At 43.4% G+C, this 15,723-nt stretch overlaps 1 protein-coding gene across 2 annotated transcripts in view; it reads left to right on the top strand.

The window, feature by feature from the left end:
• Positions 1-6,193: 6,193 nt before the first annotated feature.
• The window catches only part of LOC311129272 (prolyl 4-hydroxylase subunit alpha-1-like), a 41,998-nt gene continuing 32,468 nt past the window's right edge, over positions 6,194-15,723 (top strand). The window contains exon 1 of one of the 2 annotated variants that reach the window (XM_084161562.1): positions 6,194-6,288. The gene's annotated coding sequence lies outside the window, so the exon portion shown is untranslated. The remainder of the gene's footprint in view (positions 6,289-15,723) is intronic. The other variant, XM_084161561.1, reaches the window with a different exon arrangement.

Below are 15,723 nucleotides of genomic sequence, written 5' to 3'. Positions count from 1 at the left end.
ATTAAAAGCATTAGACCTATCACTAAAAGCTTCAGTCATACAAAAGTTATACTTAAATCCGAACTGGTTCTCAAGCAAATTAGTAAGATTGTCTCACCCAATGTTCAAGAAAGGCCTTTTTCCCTTTATTCAGATTACAACCTCTCACTTTCAGTTATTTGAAAAGGAAATAATCTCCCAAATGTCACTATTTCTAAAACAAGCCATAGAAAGTTGGTTGCAATTTCAATTTAATCCTCCAGAAACGACAGAACAAATAATGCAACAAATATTGTGGTTAAATTCAAATATACTAATTGACAAAAAACCTTTATTTTTTGACAGAATGTTTAAAAAAGGTATAATCTTCGTAAATGATATCATCGGTAGGACTGGTGGAGTTATGTCACACATGCAGCTAACAAAAACATATGGAAATGTCTGCTCTACCCAAAATTACAACCAAATAATTGCAGCCTTACCGCAAAAGTGGAAGAGGAAAGTGGAAGGGGGAGAAAGTAAGGAACTTGTCTGTCTGCCTTGCATTAAAGAACATAATTGGTTAAGGAAAACTGTGATGAATAAAAAAGTATATCAGTTTCACTTAAGGACCAAAGGATTGACAGCCGTCCCATATAGATTGCAAAGTAGTTGGGAAGAGATCTTTGACGTACCGATCCCATGGCATAGTGTTTATGAACTGACAGGCAAAACGACACCGGATTCAAAAATTAGAATCTTTCAATTTAAATTATTATATAAAATTCTTGCTACCAATAGAATGTTATTTATATGGGGGATACAATCTTCCCAGCTTTGCAGATTTTGCTGTGAAGAGACAGAATCATTAGATCATTTGTTTTGGTTCTGTCCATTTGTAGCTTGTTTTTGGACACAGGTCCAGGAATGGCTAAAGGATTGCAATATTTACCTGGAACTAACCTTGCAGATGGCATTACTGGGTGATCTGAAAAGTCATAGTCAATCAATCAATAATATAATAATACTTTTAGCAAAAATGTTTATTTTTAATTCACAATCTGTAGAAGCAATGAGAATAGAAAGGTTCAGAACTTTTGTAAAACATCACAGTACGGTTGAAATATATATGGCAAATAGAAATCCTATATGGATGGTGTTAAGAGATACAGTGGGGAAAAAAAGTATTTAGTCAGCCACCAATTGTGCAAGTTCTCCCACTTAAAAAGATGAGAGAGGCCTGTAATTTTCATCATAGGTACACGTCAACTATGACAGACATTTTAATGAATTTATTTGAAAATTATGGTGGAAAATAAGTATTTGGTCAATAACAAAAGTTTCTCAATACTTTGTTATATACCCTTTGTTGGCAATGACACAGGTCAAACGTTTTCTGTAAGTCTTCACAAGGTTTTCACACACTGTTGCTGGTATTTTGGCCCATTCCTCCATGCAGATCTCCTCTAGAGCAGTGATGTTTTGGGGCTGTCGCTGGGCAACACGGACTTTCAACTCCCTCCAAAGATTTTCTATGGGGTTGAGATCTGGAGACTGGCTAGGCCACTCCAGGACCTTGAAATGCTTTTTACGAAGCCACTCCTTCGTTGCCCGGGCGGTGTGTTTGGGATCATTGTCATGCTGAAAGACCCAGCCACGTTTCATCTTCAATGCCCTTGCTGATGGAAGGAGGTTTTCACTCAAAATCTCACGATACATGGCCCCATTCATTATTTCCTTTACACGGATCAGTCGTCCTGGTCCCTTTACAGAAAAACAGCCCCAAAGCATGATGTTTCCACCCCCATGCTTCACAGTAGGTATGGTGTTCTTTGGATGCAACTCAGCATTCTTTGTCCTCCAAACACGACGAGCTGAGTTTTTACCAAAAAGTTCTATTTTGGTTTCATCTGACCATATGACATTCTCCCAATCCTCTTCTGGAACATCCAAATGCACTCTAGCAAACTTCAGACGGGCCTGGACATGTACTGGCTTAAGCAGGGGGACACGTCTGGCACTGCAGGATTTGAGTCCCTGGCGGCGTAGTGTGTTACTGATGGTAGGCTTTGTTACTTTGGTCCCAGCTCTCTTCAGGTCATTCACTAGGTTCCCCCGTGTGGTTCTGGGATTTTTGCTCACCGTTCTTGTGATCATTTTGACCCCACGGGGTGAGATCTTGCGTGGAGCCCCAGATCGAGGGAGATTATCAGTGGTCTTGTATGTCTTCCATTTCCTTATAATTGCTCCCACAGTTGATTTCTTCAAACCAAGCTGCTTACCTATTGCAGATTCAGTTTTCCCAGCCTGGTGCAGGTCTACAATTTTGTTTCTGGTGTCCTTTGACAGCTCTTTGGTCTTGGCCATAGTGGAATTTGGAGTGTGACTGTTTGAGGTTGTGGACAGGTGTATTTTATACTGATAACAAATTCAAACAGGTGCCATTAATACAGGTAACGAGTGGAGGACAGAGGAGCCTCTTAAAGAAGAAGTTACAGGTCTGTGAGAGCCAGAAATCTTGCTTGTTTGTAGGTGACCAAATACTTATTTTCCACCATAATTTGCAAATAAATTCATAAAAAATCCTACAATGTGATTTTCTGGATTTTTTTCCTCAATTTGTCTGTCATAGTTGACGTGTACCTATGATGAAAATTACAGGCCTCTCTCATCTTTTTAAGTGGGAGAACTTGCACAATTGGTGGCTGACTAAATACTTTTTTCCCCCACTGTAGATGGGAGGTATTGAATAGAGTTGAAGGATGGGACTAATAACAAATAACAACAAATAATAACAAAGATAGCTAATAATGTAAGCATACTGTGTCCATAATAAGTATATAGGTTGTACAGTGGGGAAAAAAAGTATTTAGTCAGCCACCAATTGTGCAAGTTCTCCCACTTAAAAAGATGAGAGAGTCCTGTAATTTTCATCATAGGTACACGTCAACTATGACAGACAAAATGAGGGAAAAAAATCCAGAAAATCACATTGTAGGATTTTTAATGAATTTATTTGCAAATTATGGTGGAAAATAAGTATTTGGTCAATAACAAAAGTTTCTCAATACTTTGTTATATACCCTTTGTTGGCAATGACACAGGTCAAACGTTTTCTGTAAGTCTTCACAAGGTTTTCACACACTGTTAATGGTATTTTGGCCCATTCCTCCATGCATATCTCCTCTAGAGCAGTGATGTTTTGGGGCTGTCGCTGGGCAACACAGACTTTCAACTCCCTCCAAAGATTTTCTATGGGGTTGAGATCTGGAGACTGGCTAGGCCACTCTAGGACCTTGAAATGCTTCTTACGAAGCCACTCCTTCGTTGCCCGGGCGGTGTGTTTGGGATCATTGTCATGCTGAAAGACCCAGCCACGTTTCATCTTCAATGCCCTTGCTGATGGAAGGAGGTTTTCACTCAAAATCTCATGATACATGGCCCCATTCATTCTTTCCTTTACACGGATCAGTTGTCCTGGTCCCTTTGCAGAAAAACAGCCCCAAAGTATGATGTTTCCACCCTCATGCTTCACAGTAGGTATGGTGTTCTTTGGATGCAACTCAGCATTCTTTGTCCTCCAAACACGACGAGTTGAGTTTTTACCAAAAAGTTATATTTTGGTTTCATCTGACCATATGACATTCTCCCAATCCTCTTCTGGATCATCCAAATGCACTCTAGCAAACTTCAGACGGGCCTGGACATGTACTGGCTTAAGCAGGGGGACACGTCTGGCACTGCAGGATTTGAGTCCATGGCGGCGTAGTGTGTTACTGATGGTAGGCTTTGTTACTTTGGTCCCAGCTCTCTGCAGGTCATTCACTAGGTCCCCCTGTGTGGTTCTGGGATTTTTGCTCACCGTTCTTGTGATCATTTTGACCCCACAGGGTTTGATCTTGTGTGGAGGCCCAGATCGAGGGAGATTATCAGTGGTCTTGTTTGTCTTCCATTTCCTAATAATTGCTCCCACAGTTGATTTCTTCAAACCAAGCTGCTTACCTATTGCAGATTCAGTCTTCCCAGCCTGGTGCAGGTCTACAATTTTGTTTCTGGTGTCCTTTGACAGCTCTTTGGTCTTGGCCATAGTGGAGTTTGGAGTGTGACTGTTTGAGGTTGTGGACAGGTGTCTTTTATACTGATAACAAGTTCAAACAGGTGCCATTAATACAGGTAACGAGTGGAGGACAGAGGAGCCTCTTAAAGAAGAAGTTACAGGTCTGTGAGAGCCAGAAATCTTGCTTGTTTGTAGGTGACCAAATAGTTATTTTCCACCATAATTTGCAAATAAATTCATAAAAAATCCTACAATGTGATTTTCTGGATTTTTTTTTCTCAATTTGTCTGTCATAGTTGACGTGTACATATGATGAAAATTACAGGCCTCTCTCATCTTTTTAAGTGGGAGAACTTGCACAATTGGTGGCTGACTAAATACTTTTTTTCCCCACTGTATGTTGGGAGCTTTTGGGAAAGAGCACAGTTAGAAAGATATGGCACATAGAAGCAAACCGGATGGACATCATGAAAATGATCGGAGAGGTTGAGAGTAGAAGAAGTTCAGGAGCAAAAAAATAAATAATATATATATATATATATATATAATAGAATTATTGTAAAATTAACTCTGTCCATAAGGTGTAGATAGTAAGTATAGACCGGAAGTAGAGGCCTGGGCATTGTTGTTCACTAATTTACTCCAAGTAGGGAAAGGATGGTGGGGTTGAAAAGTAATAAAGGGGAGTATATATATATAAAAAAAACAAAAAAAACATGGGGGATTGGAAGTGATGCAGACAATTACATTGATAGAAGATACAATCTATCTGCAATATTAAGCTGATCCATTCCCCCCGATTTTTTTTTTTTTTTTTAATAAATTAAAAAAATAAACACTGGATAACAGCTAAACATGTGTTGAGGTACTTGAAGGGGACAATGAATCAGGAGTTGTGTTACAAAAAGGGGGTGGAAAAACTCAACCTCGTAGCATATAGTGATGCTGATTGGGCGGCAGATCAAAGTGACAGACGAAGCATAACAGGGTATTGTTTTAGTTTAACTAAATGTGGACCTAAGGTCTAAGAAGCAGCCAACAGTAGCTTTATCTACATGTGAAGCAGAGTACATGGCACTGGCTGCTACTACACAAGAAAGTTTGTACCTTGTACAGTTATTGGGCGAGATGGATAGTGAGTGCCAATATGCACCAGTAACAATCTTTGAAGATAACCAAGGTGCAATTGCTCTGTCAAAGAACCCAGTATGTCGTCAGAGATGTAAACATGTCTACATCAGATATCATTTCATTCGATCTGCACTCAGTGATGGTAAAATAAGTATTGAATATTGTCCAACGGCAGACATGGTTGCAGATGTTTTGACAAGTTCAAAAATGAAAAATTATTGGGTTATATGTTTGGAATATAAACTGACATTTGTGAGATGTATAACTGTAAGCTAAATGTGTTGATAAAGTTTGGTTGAATACGACTTGTACAGTATAAGAGCAAGTGGGGTTGTTAACATATAGACTAATATGTTATTAAATTGTGTTCTTACACTGGTACAGTCATGCCCTTTGAGAGATGTACAACTGCGCATGTGCAAAAATAAAGAAAGGGCATTCCCCCATTCTGTTTAAAAACTCCAACGATGAACATGTGTGTTTATTCCTCCGTTAAGTAAGCCGGTATTCCTGTCCTGAAGATGACAGGACCAACACTATGGATACGGAGAGCATCAACACGCCAGAGGATATACCCATTGGACTTGTGGCTCTGCTGGGATTTTTACCTCATATTTAGATTTTTTTATTTTGCTTTGCCACTAAAATCATAATAAAATAAATACTGCCAACTAAAATAGTGTGTTATTGTCGTAATTGGTTATTGTTATGTGTATTAATAATAATAATAATAATAATAATGTGTGTGTGTGTGTGTGTGGGGGGGGGGGGGGGGGGGGATTAATCAAAAGGGGTTCTTTGAAGAACTATTTTAAAGGGTTAACTTTTAGGGGTTCCCCCACAGTTTCAATTTGAAGAACCCCTGAAGGATACTCCAGGAGTGTCCCAAACTAGGGTCGAGTGCATTTGTGAGCCTTTGCACGTAGCATTTTCTGAGGATAGAACCAGCCGCCAGATGGCGAGCCGAGGACCGATCAAACAACGCGAATAAGAGCGACTGGAGGTTGGGGCTGTCCTAAACCGTACCAAAGCACTAAGCAGGGAGACACCTATGGAGAGCTTACGAGCAGGAGCTGGAGATACATTTTGACTACCGGACTGTTTTGTGCCACCGTTCCAAGACAAGTTCTCTCATCATTTCGGTAATGATTCATGTTTGTTTGCATGTTGACAATTATCTGTTTGTCTAAACATAGCCTAGTGTTTAGTTTGATCACCATATTGGATGGGACCCTTCATCTGCATGCATCTGCATTATCAATAGACCAATAACTTTCTCTACAAACGCGTTGCATGTCCAATGTGTGATTGTCTGTTGCTTAAAGTCTGTCTCTATTCTATCATTCAAACTGGTCTTGCCATTTATTTATTTGTAGAGTACTTTACACACAAAATCTATACATTCCGGCATCTATTCCAAACCCACTGCCTTAAATTCCGATGCAACGTGAGTATGACTTTATTTACACACGACTGTGCCTGCGTTATCTCTGCCTCTAGAAAGCTATTTTTATTTATTTATTTTATTTAAAGCTATGATGTTTGTTTGTTTTATTCCATATATTGCTTTATTGTAGAAGGCTATATTTGACAATGGATATATGAATATACCGTGCCTTTAGTAGTCTATCAAAAGGAAAAGTTAGCTACAAGACTTCGGTTGCTAAAACTAATAAACATTATATCGTGGCGTTTACTGTTGTTAAAGTGATTTGTTACCATTGTTTGTTATATATTAGCAGGTAATTTCTTAAAGAAGTTGTTACAAAGTATACGTGTGTAGCCCACTGATGTTTATTGACTGTCGGGGCTGACTTGCTGAAATAACAAGCTGTCAGAATCTCCAGAAAGTATTTCAGGTGTAAGTATTTTTCATTAGTTTCTTACCGGTTGCAGGTAGAGCAATAACAGCATTCACATAGGCTACTCACATCCCGAGAAACTTCCATGCGGGGGAGTGGCGAAGACGTGGCAGTGCTCTCCACATCCTCTGACTGATTCTGGAACTTTCACTGATACTTTAGTCTTTATTCTACCAAAAAATGACTGTAGCACAGTTTTGGAAATTATTTCCTCTACGTTTATGCATGTATTTTGGCTTCAGCAGCACTCCAAATAGATGGACTATAGTGATATACCCTTACGAAAAAAGATTGCAGTTAAAGTGCAGTCTTAACTGCAGTATGCTGCAAATACTGCATCCAAAATAAATATTTTTTTCCTACAGTAATTTTGCAGTGTAACTGCAGTTACAGTGCAGTACAACTGCAGTACACTGCAGTTATTCTGCAACTACTGCTTCCAAAATACCACAGTCGACTGCAGTTACTGCACTTTTACTGCAGTTTCAAAACTGTAATCTTTTTTATAAGGGTAGACTTGATGTCACATTTCAAGATTGTTTTGGGTGTCAGGTTGTGTGACCTTTCCCAGTCAGGGTTGCCAGGTCTAGCCAATGACCACTCAAAACCCGCCCAAAAGGCCAGAAAACTAGCCAAATTGTGTTTTCCTGCAGCAAGAGAGGAGTTGCCACATTTATACACTAAACCCTTTTTCCATAACGCTATCGAGCCAATTAAGAAGGAATATCAATGTAACTTGTAACAACATTAGAAGCAACATTCGGTTCTTGCTAGCTATGACGTGACATAATAAAGGAGTTTGAATATGTCTCAAGATAAAAGATAATTCACCCTTATTAAACTTGCCAGATCATTTTCCATCAATGGATGTCGATTTAACTTGTTTGACTGCTATGATTAAGCAATATGGCACGAGGGGGTATGGTGTATGGCCAATATACCAAGGCTAAGGGCTGTTCTTAAGCATGATGCAAAGAGGAGTGCCTGGATACAGCAGTTAGCCATGGTATATTGGCCATATACCACAAACCCCCGGGGTGCCTTATTGCTATTATAAATGGATTACCAACATAATTAGAACAGTAAAAATATATATTTTTTCATACCAGTGGTATATGGTCTGATATTCCACGGCTTTCAGCCAAACAGCATTCAGGGCTCGAACCCGGTTTATAATTGTAAATAAATCCCTTTTGCCCATGTGCATAACTATAGATAAATCTGACAGGAGAGTTTGAGTGATGAAAGTTGGACAGAGGATCTAGAAATCTCTGAGCAAGGAACACATGGACAAAAAAATAAAAATAAAATAAAACATAGGCTATTTTCTGGCAATTGTGCATTTATTATGTGCCAGATGTTAAGACTACAAACAGTTATAAATGGCCATTTGCAAGATTTACTTTTCATTTCAATAGGCATACAGTCGTGGTCAAAAGTTTTGACAATGACATAAGTATTGGTCTTCACAAAGTTAGCTGCTTCAGTGTTTTTAGCTATTTTTGTCAGATGTTACTATGGTACACTGAAGTATAATTACAAGCATTCCATAAGTGTCAAAGGCTTTTATTGACAATTACATTCAGTTTATGCAAAGAGTCAATATTTGCAGTGTTGACCCTTTCAAGACCTCTGCAATCCGCCCTGGCATGCTGTCAATTAACTTCTGGGCCACATGCTGACTGATGGCAGCCCATTCTTGCATAATCAATGCTTGGGGTTTATCAGAATTTGTGAGTTTTTGTTTGTCCACCCGTCTCTTGAGGATTGACCACAAGTTCTCAATGGGATTAAGGTCTTGGGAGTTTCCTGGCCATGGACCCAAAATGTTGATGTTTTGTTCCCCGAGCCACTTAGTTATCACTTTTGCCTTATGGCAAGGTGCTCCATCATGCTGGAAAAGACATTGTTCATCACCAAACTGTTCTTGGATGGTTGGGAAAAGTTGCTCTCGGAGGATGTGTTGGTACCATTATTTATTCATGGCTGTGTTCTTAGGCAAAATTGTGAGTGTGTCACGACTTCCGCCGAGGCTGCCCCCCCTCCTGGTTTGGGAAGGCTTCGGCGTTCGTCGTCACCGGAGTACTAGCTACTGCCGATCCCATTCTCATCACTCCACTTGTCATGTCTTGTCAATCACACACACCTGGTGCTCATTCCCCTAATTAGTATGTGTATAAGTGATCCCTCTGTTCCCCTTGTCTTTGTGAGTGATTGTTTGTTGTGAGAGCGTGTAGCTCGGTTGAGCTACTATTCACTGTGTTTATGCCAAGGTGGATGTTTGCCCTTGTAATAGTTTCGTTTGACGCTTGGGGCGTTTGATTAATGTAAACGGAATAAACTCTGGACTTCGGTATTTTACCTCCTGCGCCTGACTCCTTCATTCACACCTCGTCACAGAATCACTCACCTGATCTGATATGGAGTCAGCAGGAAAAGACCGCATGCCTGGAGTTGTGGCAAGGGTCCAGGAGCATTCCTCGATGTTGGCCAGCTTGGGGGAAGCGATGGATCGGGTTATTCAAGTGGTAGAACGCCTGGAGAGGAGAGGATCCGATCTATCAAGACCAGCTGGTCAACTGGATCCAGCCACCTACAACCCAGTCCCTGGAGGGATCCAGATATCCCGGCCACCGGCGTTTGATGGGACGGCAGCACGATGTAAGGGATTCCTACTCCAACTGGAGTTGTATTTCTCCAGCATCAGGCCGGAGCCCCGGGAGCGGGAGAAGGTATCCGTCCTTGTTTCCTGCCTTTGTGGGAGAGCCCTGGAGTGGGCCAACGCGGTACCTCCCTCGTTCCACACCGCGTTGGCCCACTCCAGGGCTCTCCCACAAAGGCAGGAAACGAGGACGGATACCTTCTCCCGCTCCCGGGGCTCCGGCCTTTGTGGGAGAGCCCTGGAGTGGGCCAACGCGGTGTGGAACGAGGGAGGTACCGCGTTGGAGGACTACGGGGAGTTTGCTCGCCTCTTTCGTGCCGTTTCTGATCACCTGTCTGAGGGTCGAATTGCGGGCGAGCGACTGGTTCATCTGAGGCAGGGGACGAGGACTGCTCAGGACTACGCGCTGGAGTTCCGGACGCTGGCAGCGGGGTCCGGGTGGAACGAGCGGGCCCTGATCGACCATTTCCGGTGCCACCTAAGGGAGGACTTCCGACGGGAGCTAGCCTGCCGGGATGCCATGCTATCGTTCTCCCAACTGGTGGACATGGCCATCCGGCTGGACAATCTGCTGGCAGCCAGATGCCGTCCTGGTAGGGGTCTGCCCATTCCCACTCCGGACGACTCTGACCCCGAGCAGATGAAGCTGGGGGGAGCCGCCAGTCGAGAGAGCGCAGGAGGACAGCGACAATCCACCTCACGTCGCAGTCAACGTTCTTTTGGGTCTGGAGGCGGTAGGCAGGGTACTCACGCATCACCCCAGGTAGCGAACACCCAAACGTGTTCAGAGCCCTTTGCGGCGCACTGTACTTTATCTATCTCCTTTCCCGATCACTTGGTAGGTTCCCAGTGTAAGGCGCTAGTCGATTCAGGCGCAGCTGGACATTTTATGGACAGGGCATTTGCACGCCATCAAGGCATTTCATTGGTTCCCCTAACCATTCCACTCCCCATCAGATCACTTGGTAGTCGACCTTTAGGGTCCGGGTTTGTTAAGGAAGTTACGGTACCAGTCACCATGATTACGCAGGAGACGCATGTTGAGCAGATCACCTTTATGATTATTGAGTCTCCTGCTTACCCTGTAGTCTTGGGTATCCCGTGGTTAGCCCTTCACAACCCCAATTTCTCATGGCTGCAGAGGGTTCTTACTGGGTGGTCGCGTGAGTGTCCGGGTAGGTGTCTAGGTTTTTCCGTTGGTGCGACCACGGTGGAAAGTCCAGATGGTACCCCCACCGTGCACATTCCCCCCAAATACCATGATCTGGCGCTCGCGTTTTTCAAGACGCAAGCAACTAAATTACCACCTCATCGGGAGGGGGATTGCGCGATAAACCTTCAGGTAGATGCTGTACCTCCCAGTCAGCCCTGTCGCAGGCTGAAACGGAGGCTATGGAAACATACGTCACTGAGTCCCTGCGCCAGGGGTATATACGTCCCTCCATTTCACCTGCCTCCTCGAGTTTCTTCTTTGTGAAGAAGAAAGATGGCGGTTTACGCCCGTGCATTGATTATCGACCACTGAATAATGTGACTGTACGATTTAGTTATCCTCTTCCTCTCATTCCTTCAGTGATTGAGTCAATGCATGGGGCCCGTTTTTTCACCAAATTAGTCCTCAGGAGTGCCTACAACCTGGTGTGTATTCGGGAAGGGGATGAGTGGAAAACAGCATTCAGCACAACCTCGGGGCATTATGAATACCTGATGATGCCCTACGGTTTGATGAATGCTCCATCCGTTTTCCAGTCCTTTGTGAATGAGGTGTTTCGGGACATGCTTGGTCGTGGTGTGGTGGTCTACATCGATGACATCCTGGTGTATTCCGCTACGCACGCCGAGCATGTGTCCCTGGTTCGCAAGGTACTGGTCTGACTGCTGGAAAATGATCTTTATGCCAAGGAAGAGAAGTGTGAGTTTTTCCACCAGTCAATCTCCTTCCTCGGATATCGCATTACCACCACAGGTGTGGAGATGGAGGGAGACCGCATTGCAGCCGTGCGTAATTTGCAGACTCCAACCACATAAAGGAGGTGCAGTGCTTCCTTGGCTTTGCCAACTACTATCGAAGGTTTATTCAGGGCTTTGGCAAGGTCGCAACTCCCATTACCTCCTTGTTGAAGGGTGGGCCGTCCCGGCGCCGCTGGTCTGCTGAGGCTGATTTGGCCTTCGGTAGATTGCGGAGTCTGTTCACCTCAGCCCCGGTACTGGCTCACCCCAATCCATTACTACCGTTCGTAGTGGAGGTGGATGCGTCCGAGGTAGGGATGGGAGCTGTCTTATCCCAACGCTCGGGCACATCACCCAAGCTCCGCCCCGTGCCTTCTTTTCTAAGAAGCTCAGCTCGGCGGAGTAAAACTATGGCGTTGGTGATTGGGAGCTGCTGGCTGTTGTCCGAGCTTTGACGGTGTGGAGACATTGGCTCGAAGGGGCGGTCCGTAGGAACGGTGCTGGGTTCCAATGCGGGACATCCTCGATCCCTCCCTGTTGAGGGATTTCCACCATCGCCATCCGACTCGCCCTGCTCCGTGTCCTCCTGGCCGTCCCCGAGGCCGGGGTCAGGGGGGGTACTGTCACGACTTCCGCCGAGGCTGCCCCCCCTCCAGGTTCGGGCAGTTTTCGGCGTTCGTCGTCACCGGAGTACTAGCTACTGCCAATCCCATTCTCATCACTCCACTTGTCCTGTCTTGTCAATCACACACACCTGGTGCTCATTCCCCTAATTAGTATGTGTATAAGTGTTCCCTCTGTTCCCCTTGTCTTTGTGAGTGATTGTTTGTTGTGAGAGCGAGTAGCTCGGTTGAGCTACTATTCACTGTGTTTATGCCAAGGTGGATGTTTTCCCTTGTAATAGTTTCGTTTGACGCTTGGGGTGTTTGATTTATGTAAACGTAATAAACTCTGGACTTCGGTATTTTACCTCCTGCGCCTGACTCCTTCATTCACACCTCGTCACAGAGTGAGCCCAGTCCCTTGGCTGAGAAGCAACCCCACACATGAATGGTCTCAGGATGCTTTACCGTTGGCATGACACAGGACTGATGGTAGCGCTCACCTTGTCTTTTCCGGACAAGCTTTTTACCGGATGCCCCAAACAATCGGAAAGGGGATTCATCAGAGAAAATGACTTTACCCCAGTCCTCAGCAGTCCAATCCCTGTACCTTTTACAGAATATCAGTCTGTCCCTGATGTTTTTCATGGAGAGAAGTGGCTTCCCCGCTGCCCTTCTTGACACCAGGCCATCCTCCAAAAGTATTTGCCTCAGTGTGCGTGCAGATACACTCACACCTGCCTGCTTCCATTCCTGAGCAAGCTCTGCACTGGTGGGGCCCCGATCCCGCAGCTGAATCAACTTAAGGAGCTTGCTGGACTTTTTTGGGCGCCCTGAAGCCTTCTTCACAACAATTGAACCTCTCTCCTTGAAGTTCTTGATTATCCGATAAATGGTTGATTTAGGTGCAATCTTACTAGCGGCAATATCCTTGCCTGTGAAGCCCTTTTTGTGCAAAGCAATGATGACGGCACATGTTTCCTTGCAGATAACCATGGTTAACAGAGGAAGAACAATGATTTCAAGCACCACCCTCCTTTTAAAGCTTCCAGTCTGTTATTCTAACTTAATCAGCATGACAGAGTGATCTCCAGCCTTGTCCTCGTCAACACTCTCACCTGTGTTAACGAGAGAATCACTGACATGATGTCAGCTGGTCCTTTTGTGGCAGGGCTGAAATGCTGTGGAAATGTTATTTTGGGATTAAGTTCATTTTCATGGCACTCTTCATAACATTCTGGAGTATATGCAAATTGCCATCATAAAAACTGAGGCAGCAGACTTTGTGAAAATTAATATGTGTAATTCTCAAAACTTTTGACCACGACTGTAGACTACAGACAGGAAATCTGGGTTTATGATTCTAATTCAACTTTGCCATGGTTTGCTTAGCTAGATGCAGGTATCCTATAGCCCATGATAGGCCTACATCTCATTTCAGTAGCGTAGGCAAGGTGTAGGCAAGATGTAAACTGAACAATTTAGCAGCTTGCTTAGTCCAAAATGACTGACTAATTTATTCAACATGAATAGCGAGGCGTTTCCCAATAGCCTGCTGGAATGGCCTACTGAGGATGGGGTCGTAATTTCAATTACTGTATTAAATATGAATAATATGTATATGAACTGAATATGCTTGTCAACAACAGCCAGTGTTTTTTATTTTATTTTTTACCTGTAGCCTAATCTGACTGACTGTTAACCTCAATCTAATGCGTTCTAACAACTGATCGGCAATTGTGATAGAGCTTTCATGACGTCCAATTTAATTAACTAAACATGGCCATTAATAATTGCATAATAACACAAGGCTACAACAACAATAAACTGAAGTTATAGGCTATTTATAAAATCTGTTTAATAGCTCCGGGCTATGCTACACAATAGGCACAAATTGATTTGCAATGACTCCAGTGATATTGTCATTTCAAAATATTTATTGTATCAAATGTTAGCCTATAGTAGACTACAATGGCATATAAATTAATAGGCTACTTTGTGGCCAACAGATGTATCATTCTCCACATTTAATGTCAGTTCCAGTCAGGACTTTTCCCCATAACAGAAGCGTGCAAGGGAGTTCCATAACTTCCATTTCAGATTTCCACTTGCGCAGCCACCAAGACACTTCGCTTGATACCATTTTCCATAAGCAAAGTCGACATTAGAATGGAGTTTAGACCACCTCTGTGCGAATTTATCTAATGAGCTCTAGTGCGCCCAAAGTCGTTTTCTAGTGCTTTGTCGCCATTATTTATTGATGCGCATCAGTTCTATCGTGTTAATATGTTTTTTGGAAAAAAGGTTGTTTCCATAATAATAATCTAAATACATTGAGGGAAAAAAGTATTTGATCCACTGCTGATTTTTTACGTTTGCTCACTGACAAAGACATGATCAGTCTATAATTTTAATGGTAGGTTTATTTGAACAGTGAGAGACAGAATAACAACAGCAAAATCCAGAAAAACGCATGTCAAAAATGTTATAAATTGATTTTGCATTTTAATGAGGGAAATAAGTATTTGACCCCCTCTCAATCAAAAAGATTTCTGGCTCCCAGGTGTCTTTTATACAGGTAACGAGCTGAGATTAGGAGCACAGTCTTAAAGTGAGTGCTCCTAATCTCAGTTTGTTACCTGTATAAAAGACACCTGTCCACAGAAGCAATCAATCAATCAGATTCCAAACTCTCCACCATGGCCAAGACCAAAGAGCTCTCCAAGCATGTCAGGGACAAGATTGTAGACCTACACAAGGCTGGAATGGGCTACAAGACCATCGCCAAGCAGCTTGGTGAGAAGGTGACAACAGTTGGTGCGATTATTCGCAAATGGAAGAAACACAAAAGAACTGTCAATCTCCCTCGTCCTGGGGCTCCATGCAAGATCTCACTTCGTGGAGTTGCAATGATCATGAGAACGGTGAGGAATCAGCCCAGAACTACACGGGAGGATCTTGTCAATGATCTCAAGGCAGCTGGGACCATAGTCACCAAGAAAACAATTGGTAACACTTTACGCCGTGAAGGACTGAAATCCTGCAGCGCCCGCAAGGTCTCCTTGCTCAAGAAAGCACATATACAGGCCCGTCTGAAGTTTGCCAATGAACATCTGAATGATTCAGAGGAGAACTGGGTGAAAGTGTTGTGGTCAGATGAGACCAAAATCGAGCTCTTTGCCATCAACTCAACTCGCCGTGTTTGGAGGAGGAGGAATGCTGCCTATGACCCCAAGAACACCATCCCCACCGTCAAACATGGAGATGGAAACATTATGCTTTGGGGGTGTTTTTCTGCTAAGGGGACAGGACAACTTCACCGCATCAAAGGGACGATGGACAGGGCCATGTACCGTCAAATCTTGGGTGAGAACCTCCTTCCCTCAGGCAGGGCATTGAAAATGGGTCGTGGATGGGTATTCCAGCATGACAATGACCCAAAACATACGGCCATGGCAACAAAGGAGTGGCTCAAGAAGAAGCACATTAAGGTCCTGGAGT

This window comes from Coregonus lavaretus (assembly GCF_964263955.1).
Source record: "Coregonus lavaretus genome assembly, chromosome: 1".
In the NCBI taxonomy this organism is placed as follows: domain Eukaryota; kingdom Metazoa; phylum Chordata; class Actinopteri; order Salmoniformes; family Salmonidae; genus Coregonus; species Coregonus lavaretus.
This window is presented reverse-complemented; position numbering and strand designations above follow the sequence as displayed.